Source organism: Miscanthus floridulus, chromosome 18, assembly GCF_019320115.1.
Source record: "Miscanthus floridulus cultivar M001 chromosome 18, ASM1932011v1, whole genome shotgun sequence".
Lineage (NCBI taxonomy): Eukaryota > Viridiplantae > Streptophyta > Magnoliopsida > Poales > Poaceae > Miscanthus > Miscanthus floridulus.
This window is the reverse complement of record NC_089597.1, coordinates 93,994,122-94,016,499: the sequence shown is the minus strand read 5'-3', so window position 1 is coordinate 94,016,499 and position 22,378 is coordinate 93,994,122.

Here is a 22,378-nt window from a genome sequence, read left to right as displayed (position 1 = left end):
AAGGCATCCCAATGGGACTCCAACTTGACAAACGCCTTAGCATTGAAATTCGGCGTAGCATTCTTCAAGATAAACTTTTTATACAATGTCTTCTTCCAACTCTGGAACAATATTGCCATCTTCTTCATTGTCCAATCCCTCACTAGCTCCTTCAAAGCATCATCTGCTTGTAATGTGAAATGCTGAGTGATATCTCTCCAAGCTAGGTTCTTGTCACGATCAGGTACAAAACTAACATTAGGAGCGGATATCTTCTGCTTCCATTCACGAGCACTAACTGGGATCCTATCCCTTACAACGAACCCACATTGATTGACATATGTCTGAGCATGTGGTCCCAATGGTTTGCCGGTGTCGGTGTCAAATTCTAATATTATGAAATGGCCCTCTAATGGCTTTTTTGGCCCTCGGACTTTCCTACTTTTGTCGGTGGTTGATGTAGATCTAGAGACCGGCTACATAAGTAGAAACACAATGATTAACAACAAATATACGTACGCATGCATCTATAAGAGATGATAGATAATCGAATATACCTCGCCAGTATTTTCTTGCGCGACAATTTGTTGATCTTCAACCACCGGCATATTCAGGATATCCTCATAATCAGCAAAGTACTGACTCGTGTCATCTACATCCACATTGGTGCCGGCGTTGATAATATCCGCCATTATGTCATCACTCAAGTTATCATTCGGAGCAGCCATTTGTATCTTCAAGATAACACATAGATAGAATTACTATGGTACATAACATAAGTACATGTGACAACACATATAGAATTACTAAATCCAATTAAATATAATAACACATAATATTTCATCAACATGGAAATAAGTACATGTATATATATACACATAGAATGATACAATATATTTTCTCTCTCAACACATAGAAATAAGTGCATATGTCTATATCTCTAGATATGCATGTGATACACATAGAATATATGTCTCTCTAGATACAATTTTCTCTCTCTCAACACATGAAAATAAATACATGTATATATACATATAAAAATAATTAAGTACATATGTATACATATATATAGAATCTCTCTCTAGATATAATATATATAGAGAGATAGAATATATAATTACTAAATCCAATTAAATAAATCTAACATGAAATTAGATAAACTAGTAAGATAATACATTTTAATCTAACATATATCAAAAACTATAATAAAAAACTATCTAAAAAACTATCTAAATAAAATACTAATTAAATTTTAATACATTTAAATCTAATATATCAAAAACTATCTAAAAATAACTAAAAAACTAACAATAAACTACTAATTAAAATTGAATACATTTTAATCTAACGTACAGCCAAGACTTTGTAAAAAAAATCTAAAAAACTTGGCCGATCGAGAGCACAGATCAAGATCGCGAGTTCGACGGAGGCCGTACGGCGTGGGCGCGCGGGAAGCGTCGGCGACGGAGGGTGGGGTCGGGTGCGGCGGCGGAGACGGAATGCGGCGATGCGTGCCTGGAGAATGGCGTGGCCGGGTGGGGGTACACGACGACGGCGGCGCGGTAGAGACGAGCTCGACGACGGCGGATGGCGCGGCCAGGCGGGGCTGAGCGACGGAGGCGAGATCGAAGATGAACAGAACAGACGTTCGATATATATAGCCCGCGACCCTTTAGTCCCGGCTAGTAACACCAGCCGGGACAAAAGGACATTTAGTCCTGGCTGATAATACCAACCGGGACTAAAGGTCCAACTCTTTAGTCCCGATTGGTCTTACCAGCCAGGACTAAATGGCCTTTAGTCCTGGCTCGTGTTACCAGCCGAGACTAAAGGTATTTTTTTTGCGGGCATCGAAATTGCCGCCCACCCTTTAGTCCTAGTTCTTGGTCTGGGCCGGGATTGAAGCCCTGAAAAATTTGCCAACCCGCCAGCGTAATTGGAAAGGCCTGGGATTTTGTTTTTGTTTAATACTAGGTTAATCAATTAATTCCATAGCAACTTCAATACTTTGCAATATTTATTTTAAAAAATACTATTGATTAACTAATTATTTATTGTAAATAGAAAAATTTTGTAACCTAAAGTTTTTAATTTCTTTTATGAATATAGAATATAAATGTTACTAATACTAAGTATTTTGTTAATGCAAAAATATATTTCTAACTTAAAATTAATAAAACTAATATTATTCGATAGGAAATTTATTATTACATTATTGTAACGTCAATGTTTCAATTTTTTCTCGGTTTTTGACCAAAATTGACAGGAATTTTTTGTTGAACCTATAAAAATAGAGAAAATGTAGTATTTTTTGTTCTACAACTTTCTCAAATGAAAAAATGGCCTATATAAGGATTGTATATATTGATGAGCTTAACAAACTCGGTATTCAAAACTTTTCAATTTGAGACAATCTAGGGTCCCGAAAACTAGTTTGTAGGCGTCAAAATTTAAAAATCACAAATTTGAACCGTCCAAACTTTCTCAAATGGAAAGTTGACCAAAACAACAATTGTAGATCTTTTTGAGTTTAACAAACTTGGTATTCAAAACTTTTCAATTTGAAGTCATTTAGAGTTCATAATACTAGAGTCAAAGTGTTGTTTTTTTATTTGACCAAATTTGACTTGGTCAAACTTGCTCAAATGAGACACTAAATGACCTCAGATGAAAAAACTCTGAATACCAAGTTTGATCATCTCAGCAAGATCTACAATTTTTACATACCTCATTTTCCCATTTGAGAAATTTTTATCAAACACTAGTCACAACTTCTTGAATCTCATATATATTTTCTAAAACTATGTCACACACTTGTGAAATTTGAACTACATTTTGTTCAAGCCTTCTCAAATGAAAAAATGACCTATATAAGGATTGTATATATTGATGAGCTTAACAAACTCGGTATTTAAAACTTTTCAATTTGAGACAATCTAGGGTCCCGAAAACTAGTTTGTAGGTGTCGAAATTTAAAAATCACAAATTTGAACCATCGAAACTTTCTCAAATGGAAAGTTGACCAAAACAACAATTGTAGATCTTTTTGAGTTTAACAAACTTGGTATTCAAAACTTTTCAATTTGAAGTCATTTATAGTTCATAATACTAGAGTTAAAGTGTTGTTTTTTTTATTTGACCAAATTTGACTTGGTCAAACTTGCTCAAATGAGACACTAAATGACCTCAGATGAAAAAACTCTAAATACCAAGTTTGATCATCTCAGCAAGATCTACAATTGTTACATAGCTCATTTTCCCATTTGAGAAATTTTTATCAAACACTAGTCACAACTTCTTGAATCTCATATATATTTTCTAAAACTATGTCACACACTTGTGAAATTTGAACTACATTTTGTTCAAGCTTTCTCAAATGAAAAAAATGGCCTATATAAGGATTGTATATATTGATGAGCTTAACAAACTCGGTATTCAAAACTTTTCAATTTGAGACAATCTAGGGTCCCGAAAACTAGTTTGTAGGCGTCGAAATTTAAAAATCACAAATTTGAACCGTCCAAACTTTCTCAAATGGAAAGTTGACCAAAACAACAATTGTAGATCTTTTTGAGTTTAACAAACTTGGTATTCAAAACTTTTCAATTTGAAGTCATTTAGAGTTCATAATACTAGAGTCAAAGTGTTGTTTTTTTATTTGACCAAATTTGACTTGGTCAAACTTGCTCAAATGAGACACTAAATGACCTCAGATGAAAAAACTCTGAATACCAAGTTTGATCATCTCAGCAAGATCTACAATTATTACATAGATTATTTTCCCATTTGAGAAATTTTTATCAAACACTAGTCACAACTTCTTGAATCTCATATATACTTTCTAAAACTATGTCACACACTTGTGAAATTTGAACTACATTTTGTTCAAGCTTTCTCAAATGAAAAAATGGCCTATATAAGGATTGTATATATTGATGAGCTTAACAAACTCGATATTCAAAACTTTTCAATTTGAGACAATCTAGGGTCCCGAAAACTAGTTTGTAGGCGTCGAAATTTAAAAATCACAAATTTAAACCATCCAAACTTTCTCAAATGGAAAGTTGACCAAAACAACAATTGTAGATCTTTTTGAGTTTAACAAACTTGGTATTCAAAACTTTTCAATTTGAAGTCATTTAGAGTTCATAATACTAGAGTCAAAGTGTTGTTTTTTTATTTGACCAAATTTGACTTGGTCAAACTTGCTCAAATGAGACACTAAATGACCTCAGATGAAAAAACTCTGAATACCAAGTTTGATCATCTCAGCAAGATCTACAATTGTGAAGTCATAACATATTACATAATATCCGTCTCTAAAACATAATATATTAAACATGCATCGTTGTATCATACGGGCACAACAGTGAATTTCTTCTTGACGTATGACCCTTGGTTATGATCTTGTCGTAACCATGGAGTGTCTTCATCATTTAACATGATGCTTGGATCTTTCTTCACTATGAAGGGTGGAATTCGGACATTTCTTTCGTAATCTTCTGACATGTCTGACTTGTCTTCAATTCTCACTATATTTATTTTCCCAGAAAGAATTATGTGGCGCTTTGGCTCATTGATCATTGAGTTGATGTCTTCGTTTTTTCCTCTCTTTGATTTTGTAGACATGTCTTTCACATAGAACACCTGACTCACATCGGCAGCAAGAACGAATGGTTCCTCTTTGTACCCAATATTATTGAGGTCTACTGTTGTCATTCCATACTCTTTATCGACTGTTACCCCTCCTCCGGTCAGCTTCACCCATTGGCACCGGAACAAAGGGACTTTAAAATTAGGTGCGTAGTCTAGTTCCCATATCTCTTCTATGCGGCCATAATATGTTTGTATATTCCCATTTGGATCTGTTTCATCTATGCGAACACCACTATTTTGATTGGTGCTCCTTTTATCTTGGGCAACTGTGTAAAATGTATTCCCATTTATCTCATACCCTTGGTACATGAGGATATGCCACGATGGCTACCTAGCCAATAAATACAGTTGCTCATTAATATTGTCATTGCCTTGACATTCTTTTCGTAACCAACCACTAAAACTTTCCATGTGCTGACGCCTAATCCAAGCTTCAGTCTTCCCTGGAAATTTAGATCGTAAGAACTCCTTATGTATCTCGATGTACGGATGCACCAATGATGAGTTCTGAAGAACTGTGTAGTGTGCTTTATTGAAATAATCGTCTTCCATGCCGATATATGTTTTCTTCCCTAAAGTTCCTTTACCACTGAGTCGCCCCTCGTGTCGTGATTCGGGAACACCAATCGGGACAAGGTCAGGAATAAAGTCAACACAGAACTCAATGACCTCCTCTGTTCCATAGCCTTGGGCGATGCTTCCTTTAGGCTTAGAACGGACTTTCACATATTTCTTCAAGACTCCCATAAACCTCTCGAAGGGGAACATGTTATGTAAGAACACAGGTCCAAGAATACTAATCTCCTTCACCAAATGAACTAGGATGTGTGTCATGATATTAAAGAAGGATGGAGGGAACACCAACTCAAAGCTGACAAGACATTGAACCACATCATTCTATAGAGTAGCTAGTTCCACTAGATTGATTGCCTTCTGAGAAATTGCATTGAGGAATGTACATAGCTTCACGGTGGCTAGACGTACATGTGGAGGTAGAATTCATCTTAAAGCAACTGGAAGCAATTGCATCATAAGAACATGGCAGTCATGGGACTTTAAGTTTAGGAATTTCTTATCTGGCACATTTATTATACCCTTTATATTGGAGGAGAATCCCGATGGGACCTTGATGCTGCTTAGACATTCGAACATGCTGTCCCTCTCTTCTTTGCTAAGCGTGTAGCTAGCAGGACTTAAGTAATGACGTCCATCATCTGTCTTCTCTGGATGAAGGTTGTCTCGTTCTTTCATGCCCTACAAGTCCTGGCGTGCTTCAAGTGAATCCTTTGGCTTCCCGTACACACCCATGAATCCTAATAGGTTCACACAAAGATTCTTTGTTAGGTGCATCACGTCGATTGTGTTGCGGACCTCTAGGACTTGTCAATAGGGTAGCTCCCAAAAGATGGACTTCTTCTTCCACATGGGTGTGTGTCCCTTAGCATCTTTGGGAACAGATTCACTGCCTTGTCTCTTTCCAAATACTACTTTCACATTCTTGACCATTGCGAGTACATCTTCCCCGGTTCGGTTATGAGGCTTCTTCCGATGGTCTGGCTTACCTTTAAAATGCTTCCCTTTCTTTCTTACTTGGTGATTCAACAGAAGGAATCGACGATGGCCAAGGTACATGACCTTTCGACATCTTTTCAAATATATACTGTCAAGGTCATCAAAACAATGTGTGCATGCATTATATCCTTTGTTTGTCTGACCTGAAAGATTACTTAAAGCAGGCCAATCATTGATTGTTACGAACAACATTGCTCGTAGGTCAAAGTGTTCTTGTTTGTACTCATCCCAGACACGTACACCTGGTTTGTTCCATAAAACTAGAAGTTCTTCAACTAATGGCTTCAGATAGACATCAATATCATTGCTAGGTTGCCTCAGACCTTGGATGAGGATCGGCATCATAATGAACTTCCGCTTCATGCATAACCATGGAGGAAGGTTGTAGATACATAGAGTAACTGGCCAAGTGCTATGACTAGTGCTCTGCTCTCCAAAAGGATTCATACCATCTGTACTTAAGGCGAACCATAAGTTTCTAGCCTCATTTGCAAACTCTAGAAATTCCCTGTCTATCGCTCTCCACTGGGACCCATCAGCTGGGTGTCTCAGCATATTGTCTACCTTACGGTCTTCTTTATACCACCGCAACAACTTTGCATGGTCTTTATTTCTGAACAAACGTTTTAAGCGTGGTATTATAGGAGCATACCACATAACCTTGGCAGGGATTTTCTTTCTAGGACGTTGTTCACCCTCGACGTCACCAGGATCATCGCGCCTGATCTTATACCGCGATGCTTTACATACCGGGTATTCATCCAAATTCTCGTATTCATTGCCATGGTAGAGGATGCAGTCATTAGGACATGCATGTATCTTCTGGATTTTTAATCCCAATGGGCAGACAACCTTTTTTGCTTCGTACGTAGTGGTGAGCAATTTATTTGGCTTCGGAAGCATCTTCTTTATGAGGTTCAATAAATTCCCAAATGCCTTGTCGGATATACCATTCTTTGCCTTCCACTGTAGCAATTCTAGTGTTGTACCCAGCTTTTTTTGCCCCTCTTCGGCCGTCGGGTATAGCAACTTCCTATGATCCTCAAGCATGCGCTCGAACTTAACTTTCTCTTTTTCACTTTCCCATTCTTGTTGTGCATCACGAATGGCATCGCCAAGAGCATCACCGAGATCATCTTCTATCGCTATCTCTTCTTCATCTCCCCCCATTGTAGTATCATCAAAGGCACCATACTGAGCAATAATGTCATCAATGTCTAAATCTTCTCCTTCACCTTCTTCCATCATGACCCCGCTTTCTCCATGCTTAGTCCAACATATATAGTTTGACATGAAACCTGACTTAAGCAAATGTGAATGAAGACTCATTGAGCTTGAATATTCCTTTAAATTCTTACATAGGGCACATGGACAGCATATGAAACCATCCCGCTTATTTGCCTCGGCCACACCTAAGAAATAGTGCAAGCCCTCAATAAAGTCTTGGGAGCGGCGATCGGCATTGTACATCCAATGGCATGACATAATCTGTATTACACGACAAACTATGAAAACCTTGAACATAATTTAGTATTTTATTACACAACATAAATGACACACACATGGTTGATTAATTAACTAAGTCTGGCTACAACGTAAGCAATCCCAACTATCACTAAACAAACTAAAACTACAATGCACTTCAGTAACATAATTATTTCGTGATCGTACGCAACTAAAACAGACAAATCATTCTTCTATTGAATATCAATAAGCTTCTCCTGCTGGCTCACTGCCTCATCAGCAGCAGCCGCTACCTCAAGCGCACCCAAATTCTGCACGTATGTAGCATAATCTTCCTCCCAGTACCAACCATCGCATCCATTGCCTTCCCACTATAATTAAAGCCAAAAAATATTTAGTCAAAAATATTCAAGAAAAGCAGGTCAATTAGCCATAAAGATAAAATGCGTAAGAAACTCACATCGCGATCCAGGCACTTGTAGAAAACACGACCCTTGTTGGGTCCCTGTCTCTTGACTCGGTACTCTATCACAATCTTCTGCTAACACTTGCCGCAGATAATGAGAGGGAGTTCTGGCCTCAATCGTTTCGCAACCGAACAAGAGGCCGATGATCCGGTACCAGTTGTCATCTACTTTCTATACTTATTTTTGCAAACTAGTGTAAATTTCATACTTTCTAAAATGATATATTTAAACAAAACTAGTACGGATTTCACATGTTTCAATAAATAACCATCCGTACTAGTTGACCTTGCTTACGTGATCATCTCGGTCAGCATTTCTCCATCGGACGGCACCGTACTTGCCAAGGAAGAGCTCCGATTCTACGAGAAAGGGAACACGGTCTTCCACGACCGTTGCCGCTCTCCCTCGTAGCATCAAAGTTCCTCCTTGACGTCCGTTACCGCTCGACAGAGAACATGTTGGCCAAGCTGAACACGGTCCGCAAGTTCAACTAGTACGGATTTTCTATAATTTTCTAACTATTTACTAAGTTTTTCATTTCATGGAAAATTTAATTCTAAAAAGGCATGATTTCTAAGTAGTTTATTTCATGGAAAAAATAATTCTAAGTGACCTGCTCGATATCGGTGAGCTCGCGGACGTTTAGGTTGTCGAGGATAGTAATATTTGTAGATGACATTTGTAGGTCTGAAGTTATCAAATATCCATTAAATTATAGCTCAAAAATATGTTTCAATAAATAACCATCCGTACTAGTTGACCTTGCTTACGTGATCAACTCGGCGAGCATTTCTCCACCGGACGGCACCGTACTAGGCCAAGGAAGAGCTCCGATTCTACGAGAAAGGGAACACGGTCTTCCACGACCGTTGCCGCTCTCCCTCGTAGAATCAAAGCTCTTCCTTGACGTCCGTTACCGCTCGGCAGAGAACATGCTCGCCGACTTGAACACGGCCCGCAAGTTCAACTAGTACGGATTTTCTACAATTTTCTAAGTTTACATATAAAATCATAATAAAGTCCAACATATAAAGTTACACATGCATCTACATCGCAAAATGAGATAAGCTACTGATAAAACATAAGAGGATTAAGTTTGTTACCTCCAAAATCGAAAAGCAACACCAATGGAGGGGGAGAGAGCAAGAACAGCAGCAAGCTGAAAAACAGAGGCAGTGAGTTTGAATGGAATGGCTCGGGCTCGGGGAGGAAGAAATAAGCTGAATTATAGGTCGGGATTATTAGTCCCGGTTAGGGGTCCAAACCGGGACTAAAGATTAATCTTTATTCCCGGGGCATCACCCAAACCGGGACTAAAAGCTTTAGTCCCGGCTGGTATTACCTTTAGTCCTGGTTGGTAATACCAGTCGGGACTAAAGGCCTCTGCCCCGCGGACGACCGTTAGGCAGGGACCTTTAGTCCCGGTTGGTATTACCAACCGGGACTAAAGGGTCCTTTAGTCCCGGGGGGAAAAAAAAATATCGAGGCTAATGCTAAATTGTGACATCGTTTTAAAGTCTGTTCTCTAGTAGTGTAAGCTAGGCTATCTGTGATAGTGCGACCCATGTCACTTTGTCTACTCTCATATTAAAAAAAAATATCCCTTTTGTCGCACGCACTGATCATTGCACGCCGGCCCGTTTCTCTGCTCAGGTTTGCGTCGTCCACACAGCAGCTATATGGCTAGTCCACCAAATTAAATCGGCAACGAAATGGAGAGAGAGAGAGATGACCAGCAGATGGCTGAGAAAGAGAGAGAGATGACCAGATGGCTCCACTGTCCACGGTGTGTATGCATGCAATGCACCATATATGGCGGCACGGATGGATGAACAGCGGAAGAGGGCGAGCCGTCCCAATCAAGCCCAGCAATGCATGCTTCATCGACCAATAGGAGGGGAGGAGCAGCCGTCCGGAGCATAATCTATTGAACGTGCCACTGCACCTTCTTCGTTCTGGCCGGCCTGCATTACACTGTTTGCCATTGAAGCTCTCCACTGTTCATCTGCTTCCCATTATACCTTGAACCTCGCTTGTCGGTTCCAAGTTACTGTGCACCATTACAGTGCATTTCATTACCACGCAGTACATAGTACGTTCCTGCTGCCAAGCTGCATACATACACTGCTAGCTAGATCAGTGATTATTGAGCGCGGGCTAGTAGAGTCTACTAGCTACTACGTACCACCATGCATATTATATCCATATACTCCCATTTATTTGTCGTTTTAGCGTTGGGCACGATAGTTAAGGAGGATTGAAAAAGTTATGGTGCACACAGGAACAAGAGAGAAAAACAGAGATGTATTGAGAGAGTAAAAATCACTATCAAAATGGTAGAGTTATCCTAGTATTTTTAAGCAGTAATAAAACAGTACCATTAGTCATAGCATGGGCCGGGATTCCGGGAATCCTCACACGGAGCCATTTGGTAGGAAAAGTTTATATTAAATGTTGAATGCTAAAATACTAAGAAAACCTTACATTACCAGGAGTTGCATATTCTAGTTGTGAATGGCCCTGTTCGCTGGTCTGAAACTTGGCTGAAACTGACTGAAAAACACTGTTCCGGCTGAATTGTTGTGAGAGAAAAACACTGTTCTGGCTGAAAAAAGAAGCCGAACAAAGCATTTTTAAGACAAGCGAACGGGGCCAATGTAAAAAAGAAAATAGTGAGAATCACAATAATTTAGGACAACTATACAAGATTAGAATGACTCTTATTATGGTATAGAGGAAGTATATAAGTCTTCTAGCTTTTTAGACATAATATATATCTTAGATACGAATCTAAAAAACATGAAAGACCTACGATTTAAAACGGAGAGGATACTGTATGTATATATGTCCCTGTTAATCCTCCGTTGCTATATCATGGAAGACAAACCTGTACATATCAGCAAGCAGGATGAACGAACAGCTAAGGGAGGCACTGTTTGGCATTCAAGACCAAGGGGTCCGGTAAAAACCTAAAACCTACTGTGCAGGCCTAGCTAGGGTTTACCCTGCATCTGCATTGCCTCCCCCATGAATAGGATCATGGGCCCACACAAGGCTGAGGCAGTGCTGGGCCTGGATGGGGGCCCAAACGGGAGTGGCCTGTCGTTTGGGCTTGGTTAGGTCTAGCATGCATGCATGCAAGCGCTGGGGTGTCGTTGGGTACGGTACGCCGTACGCCTTTGCGCTAGAATTAAAAAAAAACTTCTGGTTCAGAGTAGGTCTAGTCTACCTTGTCAGTTCATTGTCGCCTACTGTTTATCTGAGTCAGAGAAATCAATACTACACGCTAGATCTTTTGATTTGCAAGAACTGATTTTGCTTCGTTCAGGGCTTTCGATCGGAATATCCTACCTGTTAAAGCAGTTTGAAGGAGTCTAATATATATTATCCTATGGATAAAATTCGACAAGTTTAAGGACCTTTGTAGCGCCATAGTCTACTTTAATCATGACATAATAAAACTCAAAGATTCCCGGGTGCAATTCTTTGAAGAAAGAGTCATGCATGTCCTCTGAAAGTGTCTTTTTTCAGAGACTTGGGGGACTAAACGTATCGGCCTACAAATCAACTTGACGACGAAAGGACAACGTCGTTAAAGGTTAATCGGGCAGGTAAGCCCAAATACAAATAGGATCTTCTAAGACCTTGTCAATATGATACCTTTGGATTGACTCACTCGTACGGCACCTCCAGGCAATTTCAACACAAGGCGACCATGTCATGGATCTTTTTCAATTCTTCTACAACTAAAAAGAATAAAGCGTAGACATCTTTTGGTGTGATATTTGTTTTGGTTCGTCCGTCTGCCCACCCCGTGCGATACCCCGCGCGCGATAGAAAAAGAAACTGTCATCCCTGCGATCCCCGCCTGCTTTAAAGGAAACAAATCGATCACCTGAGGCCATATGCATAGAAAAAAAAAACAATAATCATGCATGGAAGAAAACAATCATGCATGAAAGGAAACAATAATCATGCATTGAAGGAAACAATAATCATGCATGGAAAGAAACAATAATTATGCATGGAAGGAAACAATAATCATTTACTCTTTTTTTAAATAGTGTTCTTCATTTCGGAGCCCTTCATGCAGTTTAATAATGGTTGGGGAGCTAGGCTTACGAGAACTTACTCTTAATTAGGTTGCAAGCTAGGGATGTAGCACTTCAATGAGTGTCTTGGTTGAGTTCTAAAATTGCCAAAATTTGATGGTGCTGATAAGATTGATAATCTTGTAACTCTGCAGTACCTTTCTTTTTTCAAAAAAAAGAGGGAAAATACTACTTATGGTCGAATCCATGTTCTTTTTGTTGTTTTGATTTGATGCTCACAACCCACATGTTAACTTTTAGATGTGTTTGTAAAGAATCAAAAGGAGTTGGCCTAATGCCAATCTTTCTTGTCGTCTTTTTTATTCTTTATATTTATACTAGGTAGCGTGCCCGTGCGTTGCTATGGAATAACTAACAATTTATACTAAAAACACACGGATCGCACGATAAAATAACAATACTGTAAAAATTAAATACCAACGTTAAAGTGACATTTAATCCAAAAAGCAAAGTGTATGAATTTAACACAGTCACGGAATGCGCGGCGTCGCAGGCTCACAAACTCTACTTTATAGACATTTCCGTGATGCGGCTAAGATAATATTTTATATTGGTAGGAAGAAATCTCCGATATCCATTTCTTTCATTGTAATCCATTTATCTGGACAATGCTTGAGGTGTGGACACGGTTACAGGTTTTTTAGTAGCTTTGCGATATTATCCGAAGCTATGAGATGATTGATGTCTTGCAATGATCCTTTCATTAATTTAGTTTTCTATCTATGTTTAATTATTTATTCAGTCTATTTTATAGTCACGCCGGTAGATAATGGATGACAAAATTCAAGCATCCATAATTTATCTCTTTGACTTTGAGTGTGAGTTTTGTTTTTATTTTTTAATTGATATATTGTCCTTTTGTTTTTACCATAGCGTTAGCACGAGCATGCATGAAAAACGAAGATGTCTTTACAATGCAGAAATCTTTCAAGAAGATCATGCATAGATTATTCTTGTATTGAATATAATATATATATACAATCACATAAATATTATAATTAAACTACAAAATTTTGAATTAGGATACGAGGTAAGACATGCAAACAAATATTTCAAAACTACCTTTAGAGTCCAAAGAACTTAATAAATAAATCCTTCTGGAGGCAATGCAAATTCTCTAATATTTCATTTGGTGTAGTTAGTGTTATCATAGTACCCACACGTATTCATGGGAAATAAACCGTGGACAAAACATGGATACTTTTTGGTGCAACATTCCAACATGGGTATCGTCCTGCCAATATCCTCGAGGCAGATCACATAAAGAATGAGAGTCCCTCTATGAGACTGCTCACAAGAGACTCAAAGTTATATCTGATAATGGTAATGTTGAATTGCTTTGCATCAAAAGCATCGACAATGATAAACGGGGACATAGGTTTTAGTATGCATAGTGGAGGAAAACTCAACCTTGACGTTCTCAGCAGCTTTTCTGAGCCTTTACAGTGCTAACTTGTCCTTACTCAGATAGTCAAGAGGTGCACCATAAAATTATGCACCACTAAGAAAAGTGTCACCATTGGTTGGCTTGACCTGAAAAATGTGTCGAAATTAAGAATTACAACACCTAATTCAACATCTTGGAACAGACACTCAAGTGGATACCTTATTCTACAATATGTGTCTGTGTGGAACAGTCCTAAAGCCACATATATTTATACGATGAGTATAACATACTTTGTTTTAAAATTTTATGAGAGATTTTTAAGACACGCAGTATTATCCATGTGACAGGCACTAATATTTACATATACACTCGAACCTGTGTGTACAGTATTATATGAAGATGCACTGGAACTTATTCATGGATTTATTGGCGCATGAAAGAAATGGATATCAGAGAATTCTTTCTACCGATATAAAATATTATCTTAGCAATATCACGAAAAAGTCTATACAGTAGAGTTTATGAGCCTGCGATGCCGCGCTCTCCGTGACTGTGTTAATTTCATGAACTTTGCTTTTTGAATTAAATGTCACTTTAACGTCGGTATTTAATTTAACAGTATTGTTATCTTATCGTACGATCCGTATGTTTTTAGTACAAAAGATTTAGTTGTCCCGTAGCAACGCACGGGCACGCTACCTAGTATAAGGTAAAGTATGGAGCATATAACTATACACAATTGATACCCCAAATAGTATCCCAACCTTTTTCCTCTTGAATTTTGGGTCCAAAGAAACCCTAATATCTTTTTGTTTACGGCATCTTTTTGGGAGTTTTATAACATGCCCATTGGTATGTATTTAAGCATACTTTAGTTTAGCTAGAACGGTTTGATCAACTCCTATATATGGGAATCGAGATATATGTGTGCTATATATATGTGGACTTCGTGTGCTACATCTAGACGAACTGGTCTTCTCGTACGTACATAGTATAAATACAGGAAGTGATGACTTCAAGTTCATGGTCAATTCCACATGCGATATATAGCATGACCGCAGCTGGCTGACCAGCTAGGGATATATACCTGGTACTATACATTAGGTAGATTTCGTGATATCCTAATTAAAGAACCTCTTTGTTACTACATGTATGATTTGACTTATTACAGTGGATGATCTGTATAAGATAGCCAGTCCTGCTGATGACTAAGGTTTGAGATTAAGTCAAGTTTATCTGACGGGTCACGGGTATATACGTGATCTGATATGAAACGATTAGAGTGTTTGACGGAGATAGAGATAGAGGCATCTCATTAGCACACGGGCCCGCATGTTGGTGCACCGACAATGCATACTCATGACATGAAAGACTTTCTTGCCCCTCTTTGTATGACTAGTTCGCCACCATGTCTAGAATTTTGTTGCCTAGCTCACGTTGGTGTGGCTAAATTTCGAATCAAGTTTCAGCTTTCAAAGACGATCCCACTCCGATCCGATCCACGACGTGTTCATCCATATATATATATGGAGAGTATATTTAATACCCAGCTACAAAATAAGTTATTCTGTAATCACATCCATTTACGATAATTTTATATACTAATTTACGATAATGTCAATACATATTTATGATAATTAGGTTACTATAACACATGGGGATATTTACCGTAACGTTATAGTAAACCACTTAGTAAGGAGTCACTATAATCTCGTAAATTAACATAGTAATTATCGTAACTCAAAATGGCTATAGAATAAGTTATTTTGTAGCCAGCTTACAGGGTACTGTGTCTATATATATATATATATATATTTGGGGAGGGTGTTTGCGCGTGACATACTAATTTCAAAGATCCACTATATATGTGCGATGTACGTTTAATTTGAATTTAAGGGTTGCACATAACTTTTCCATTGAATCGAATATCCCCTAGCTATATATGAAATCTGGAAGAAATCGATTAACGGCATATCCAACAATATAAGCTAGTACTAGCTAGCTCTAAACTTAATAAACGTGGAGGAGAGATAACAACAATTATATATCATGTGTGTGAGAGAGGGTCATCATGAAACGTTCAGACAATATCTCTTGATCCCACGATAGTCTCTTGTCTTTTGCACTGTTTAACGAATAAAAAATGATTTAGCTAGCTCTAAGCTAGACCATTGAGAACGCCCTAAGTACTTTGTTAATTAACAACAACTTCATGCAAAAAACCTACTCCTCCATCTAAAAATATAAGGCATTGAAGTATTTAAATTTGTCCCAAATTATTACAAGGTATATATTATAGGTAAATTTACTCTTCCAAAGCTCCAATCATATATATACCTTCCATTAGTGTGTACCAGCAGGTTCAAAATGTATTAAGCACAAGATCCCTCTGCAGTTAATAGAGAGTTACATGTATATCATTTGTTTTACTCCATAATATATCCTAAAATTCGTAGAATACCTTGTATTTCCAAGATGGAGGGAGTAGTAGATTCTTTTCAGTTTCTTCGAGAATTCCTTGCACTTGCACTAGTTCTTGAAGTTCATCATATTTTCGTGAATTTTGTAAACATCATTAAGTTAATAATTAACTGTTCACGAAGGAGGCATGCATGTTTGGCAGTATACGGTATCGGTTCGAGGTGCTGGCTTAACTAGTAGGAGGTTTGGAAAACTGAAGAGATGTCAGAGAAACCTTTAATTTATAGTACCTCGTCCACTATCAGCAGTGTATGATATATACATGTACAGCTCACAAACTAATCTAGTGACTAAGTCACTAATCTTATCGTCCATTAATATTAATGTCACCTTGACCTATTTATCAATAACTTTTTTATGGTTCAACGGAAACCACATATATTACTCCTATATAGAGTAGATATTTGCAGTTGTAGAGTGGCGCGTCCAAACTGAAGATTGAGGGCAGCAGGATACCCCCGGTACCCCCACTAAGGTAACATGTGTGCATATGTTCTCTTCATCCTTGTCATATTTGTGCTGTCAAAATCCAAACCAACACACACGAAAGAAATAATGGTGCAGGTATAAAGTTGATATGTGCCCTTGTATGTAGAGTTGTAATAAGTGATTGTGAGGAGATAATCGACTTTGGTTGAGTTTAGAGACTAACATGCGTGAGTGTGTGCGCAACATGCATGTTTCTTGATTGTGTTGGTGTGCAGGTGTAGAGCATAGAGACGGTCGACGGACATAGAGAAGGTCAAGTAGAGACGTGCCGTACCGATGGACTGGGAGCGTTGAAGGACGAACGTGAGGCTTGGACCGAGGGACCAAGATGACTGGAAGACTGCCCATGGTGGCTGACACACTTTGGGACATCAACAAGCAAGAGTACATGAGGAGTAGACCGTGTTGACCAAGTCAAGAGGATGGTTGACCAAGTCAAGAGAAGGCGCAAGAAGACTTGGTGATCGGGTGATCGAGGATGACTGTGACATGTGTCAAGATCGTGGAAGAGACGTAGCGGATACACTTCTTTAGACGGTTTGCTAGTTTGGGCCTCAAAATCACCGGTGGACGATTTTCGGGTTTGGGACTCAAAACCTGGTTGGAATTCCAATTGGAACAGGAGGAGACACGTGGCATCATTGCGAAGCTTGTGTCGAGGTGAAGCAAAGACGTGAAGAGCCCATGACATCGGATGCACAGATCTTGAGTTGGACCATTTTGCCCATAGATTAAGTGGTTCAGTCAAAATATCGAAGGACATTGTTGGGTGTGTGTAATAGCTCTATAAATAAGATGATGGCTGCTCCTAGCCAGCCCATCTTTCTAGTTGTCATTTTGTTAGGTTTCCCAGTCTCTAGTTCTCATTTTCCTAAGCACTGGTAGGAGATCCACAGTATAGAGAGTGATTCCCTCTACTGTGTAACCTGACCTCTGTAAGAACCAAATCTTGTTGGTGCTTGAAATAAAACAAGTTAACCTCTGAAATTCATGGCTAAGATCTGAGTTCTTGTTTTGTTTCAGTTTTCCCTCTCCCAATCCCCCTTCTCTTTCATTTTGGGTGATTTCATTCTTTGAGGGACTTGGGACTGATTGGGATGGTTTGATAAATTCTATGACACATGAGGAACATATCTATAAGTCAAATTGACCAAATTCCTCATGAGCTCAAGATTAGGGATTTTTAGGAAAGTTTGGAAAACCCCGAGATCTGGTACGAAGATTTCTTGATCTATGGAGTTCCCTTGGTCTTTTGGAGTTTATCTTTAAGGGATGGTTTCTAAACTTCCTTAGGAACCCTCCACAAAATTTGAGCCCAGTTAGAGTTCATTTTATTGACTTTTGGCTTTCTCTTCTTTGGCTTGGGCCGTTGAAAACAAGCTGTGTGGAACTTCCGCGCCGAAACAAGGAAGTTCCACGTTCAAGCACGCGTTGAAGTTCCACGGTCTAGGGGCTGATAATTGACCTCTAGTGGCTCTGAGGAATTTCCTTGATTCATTCTTTCTTCTGCTTGTTCCGTGGGTGTCCAGCAGTGCCTAAGAACATTTCTCACTCCTCAAGTCACCAATTGGCTTAGAGGGTTTTGAGTCAAACTCTTGTTTCATTGTGATTGAAATTGAGAGATATGTTTTTTTGGTTTTTTAGAGTGTTTCAGTGTTGTGCTTGGTTTTCTGTTGTGGTGAGTATGCTGCTGTGTTCTTTGGCCATTATCGACAACATGCTACCACCAGTTGGCTCGAAGGCATCACTTTTGTGTGTTTTGGTGTTTTGGAGGGTTCTTTGGGACAGCTGCCATTTTGAAAGAAGTTCTGATTGGCTCCCATTCACCCCCTCTGGTTGCCTTTCTCGATCCTTCAATTGGTATCGAAGCGGGGTAAGGGTCAATCTACCTTAGCTAGTTCTTGATCCATGAAGGCGACATGGAGTGTGGTAGTTGTAAAGCTCCCTTCTACGATGGGGCTAACTAGCCGTGTACTAGAAAGTTTGGATGTCTACATATTGCAGACCATCAATTTGAAAGTTTGGGAGATTTGCTTGGCTTAGGACTACATGGTCTTGGTAGCTTTGGTTGATCAGCTCCAAATTGATCAACACAAGGCCAATAGTAACGTTCGAAATGCTCTTTTCCAAAGTCTCTTGCTGCCTGAGTTTGATCATGTCTCAAATCTTGTGATGGCTCACGAGATCTGGTCTACCATTGAGATGTATCACAAGGGTATGTCCCATGCCAAAAACCAGACTCTTTGAGACACACCATCAAGAGTACGAGAACTTTGTGCAGCTTCTTTGAGAGTCAGTTGATTTGATGTTTTTGAGGTTTGAACCGATTGTGAACAAGATGTGTGCTAATAAGCTGTAGCTACCCTATGACGATCATGAGAGCACCCTAAAATTGCTACATGCCCTAGATCGGAGGGTTTGGGATATCAAAGTTGTCGAAATCACTAAGTCCCCAAACTACGAGAATCTCATAGTCGATGAGCTTTTCGACAAGCTCAAGTCCACAGAGATAGACCTGCAATCCAGAGCCAACACTGAGAACCCAACAAATCCATCCATGGCTCTAGTGTTTGGTCCAGGAGGATCTTCTGCTAACCCCTCATCCACTTTGTTTGCCATGTCTTCAATGATGCCTATCACTGAGGAGTAGGTCAAGGTGCTTGGGAGATGATGACCTGGCGTTGGTGATCAACCGGTTCCACGATAATCGCAATACCCGCCAGCATGGTGGACAAAAGTGTTGACGGCGAAAAGTGATAGGGCTGTCGGGACACATAGCAAGCTGAGAGAAACTGCATGGAGCAAATCTCGAGCTCTCCTCGGACTTAGGAGGACACCGGACCAGATGGTCGTGACTGAGGGCGTGCTAGTCAATTTGACCCTGCAATTGACAAGGAGAGAAAATTAATACGTAATTTAAGGTGGAACATGTCGGTGTTTGTCCAAATAGTTCCAAATATGCAGCTAAGTAGCCGATGAAATAAGACTATCGACTGGAGAGTCGATATCCAGCATGTTCACGATGCATGGTAAGTAAAATAAGCATATCGGCAATTGTCAGTTATTCAAGTATATAGATCTTAACTAGCCGATGATCATGAAAACATGCAAAATATGTAAGGTTAGGCGTGTAGGCATTCATGTGAGAAACATACTAGCTTTTAACTAAGATGAAAATAAATAAAAGCATATAAATATACAGTACATCCTCGACAAAATAGGCTATCGGCTAAAACATCCAGTTCCAGTGATCTTGTTGTATAGCATACGATCGTTCATCCGTTGGATATAAATAAATCTATAAACAACTAGACTCAATCTATTGTATGGCTAACAGGTCGAGTCGTCTAATGTAGCATTGACAGCAGGACCCTAGATCAGAGACCAGCAATCGATAGACCTACTTATATCGCAACAGAATCGTGAGAGCATGTTATACGCGTGGAAACTCAGGCCATCGGTTAAATAGCCGATATAGACATAGCGGGCAGTTGACGCCATGCTCTTCTCAATAGATAGATCTATTGACCGACAATATCCAATCTGACACGATATCAACATATCGAGTCAGCAGATGCAGTATTGATAGCGGAGTCATACTAGATACTGGTGATCGATGAAATTATCTCTTAATGGAACACGACTTCAAACACCCGCCATGTACGATCAGGATTGAGATAGATTAGTCATCAAATTGGATCTAACGTTAAGAATCGAATTCAACTTTAAAGATGTCTAGCAGACGATAGATCAAAATAATAAGACTAATAAACCTCAATCTAGATCGGGCAATTGGTGATATTATGTTAAACAGTAAACTATTTAGCACAATATCGATAACTTTTATTAATACCAATGTTTATAGGAGATCAGTCGTATGTTGGAGCCTTGTAAAGGTTGATATGAATCGATAACTAATCTATATCGCGATTTGTAAGGGATCAGTCATCTGTTGCAGCCTTACAAACAACAATATAGATCGATAACTAACTTATTTCGCGACTTGCAAGAGACCAGTCGTCTGTTGCAGCCTCACAAGTAACAATATTAGTCGTGACGGATACTCACAAACAAGCCAGAGGTCAAGTCGTCCGATACAGCCCTGCTTGTCCAAAAAACTCGTCAAAATCTACTTTACTCCTACTCCTAAGGGGTAGAGTAAGCCGGAAAGTAAATGTACTTTTTTGTTGATCGATGAGAGATAGTTGATATAATGCCCGGAAGTTTATATTTATACCCTGAGACATAGTACGTAACTTTCCTAACAATATCTAAAAAGAACATATTAAAATATATGGACTCTAGAATCCTTGCTAATAATGCTTCCGTGACCGATGTGCATGCATCTTTGAATTCATCGTGTATGTGCGTATATGCCCGCCTTGCTTCTTAGGTATCCTGATGCTTTCCGTATTGCACGCATGAGACTTAAATGGATCTGGCCAAATATCAATTGGCCGTGCGTGCATAAGCACCCTGATAACCGACATGCAAGTCTGGTGTTCCACGTGTGCATGTATATCTCTGATCTTCAATCTTTCCTTTTTCTATTCACTGGATGCACATCTTGTCTCTCCTTGCCTAGTAAATAATCTTTCCTTTCAAATATATTAAACACTAATTCTTCTTCGGCAATGAATACCAATTTGGTTTTTGGCTCGTATGACAGCTGGACTCATCTCCTTTTAACTCTTAGCTCCCTCAGGTACATGCTCACGTACAACAGCATGCTAGCCGATGGTGCTTGAAGATGCTTTCCCTTGCAATGCACATCGTGCACATGATTTGATCAGCTTGATTAATATATATATTCCGGCTTCCTTCCTTTTCTTTACGTATACGAACACCTCCAGCCATCCAGCAAGTCATACGTGATGCACCTGGAGCAATGTAACTTTCACTAGAAGAGAAATGATTTTTGATCCACTTCGAAATTTGGCTTTAGTCCCGGTATTTTTTGCGCCCGGGACTAGAGAAACCTTTAGTCCCGGTTGGTAGATCTAACCAGGACTAAAGGTCCCTGCCCAACGGTTACTGCGGCAGACTTTTGCTGCAGGGGACCTTTAGTCCGGTTGGATCTACCAACCGGGACTAAAGGTTAACTTTTACTCCCGGTTAGTCCTTTCAACTGGGAGTAAAAGTCTACTCCCGGCTGGAGGCTCTGTCCGGGACTAGAAAGGGACATTTAATCCTGGTTGTTGTCTCTAACCGGAATTAAAGGTCCCCTCCTATATACCCCTTCTTCTTCCCCGAGCTCGAGCCACTTCGAGCTCAGTGTTCTTGCTTCATCGCCGGCCTCTCTTCTTCCTCATCCCCGGTAATCACAAGATTTCTTCGATTCCTCCATCGATTATTTGGTTCTAAAGGTTACCAACTTTATACTCTCATGTTTTCAGTAGCATATCTCATTTTGTGGACTAGATATATGTGGTTTTTTATGGTGGAATTTTTTTATTTGTAAGCCATTTAAGCTCAAAATCACTTTAAAGTTTGCATTTTGGATGAAGGAAGGTTAAAGTAGTTATTCAAAACTAGTATTCAGCTTTCATTTCTAGCATGCATAGCACACTTCATGGTTTAGAGATATAGAGAATTTTAGAGTTTTTTAATTTTATTTGTTTATAAAATAAGAAATTTATATTATATTAAAAAGAGTATAGAGAGTAGATGGCAACTGCTTCTGGGTCCTCGACCTCTCATCGGGTTCCTAAGCGACTGAGGCCGGACCTCCCTCTCATTGCATGCGGCAAGTGTGAGGAGAAGATTGTGAT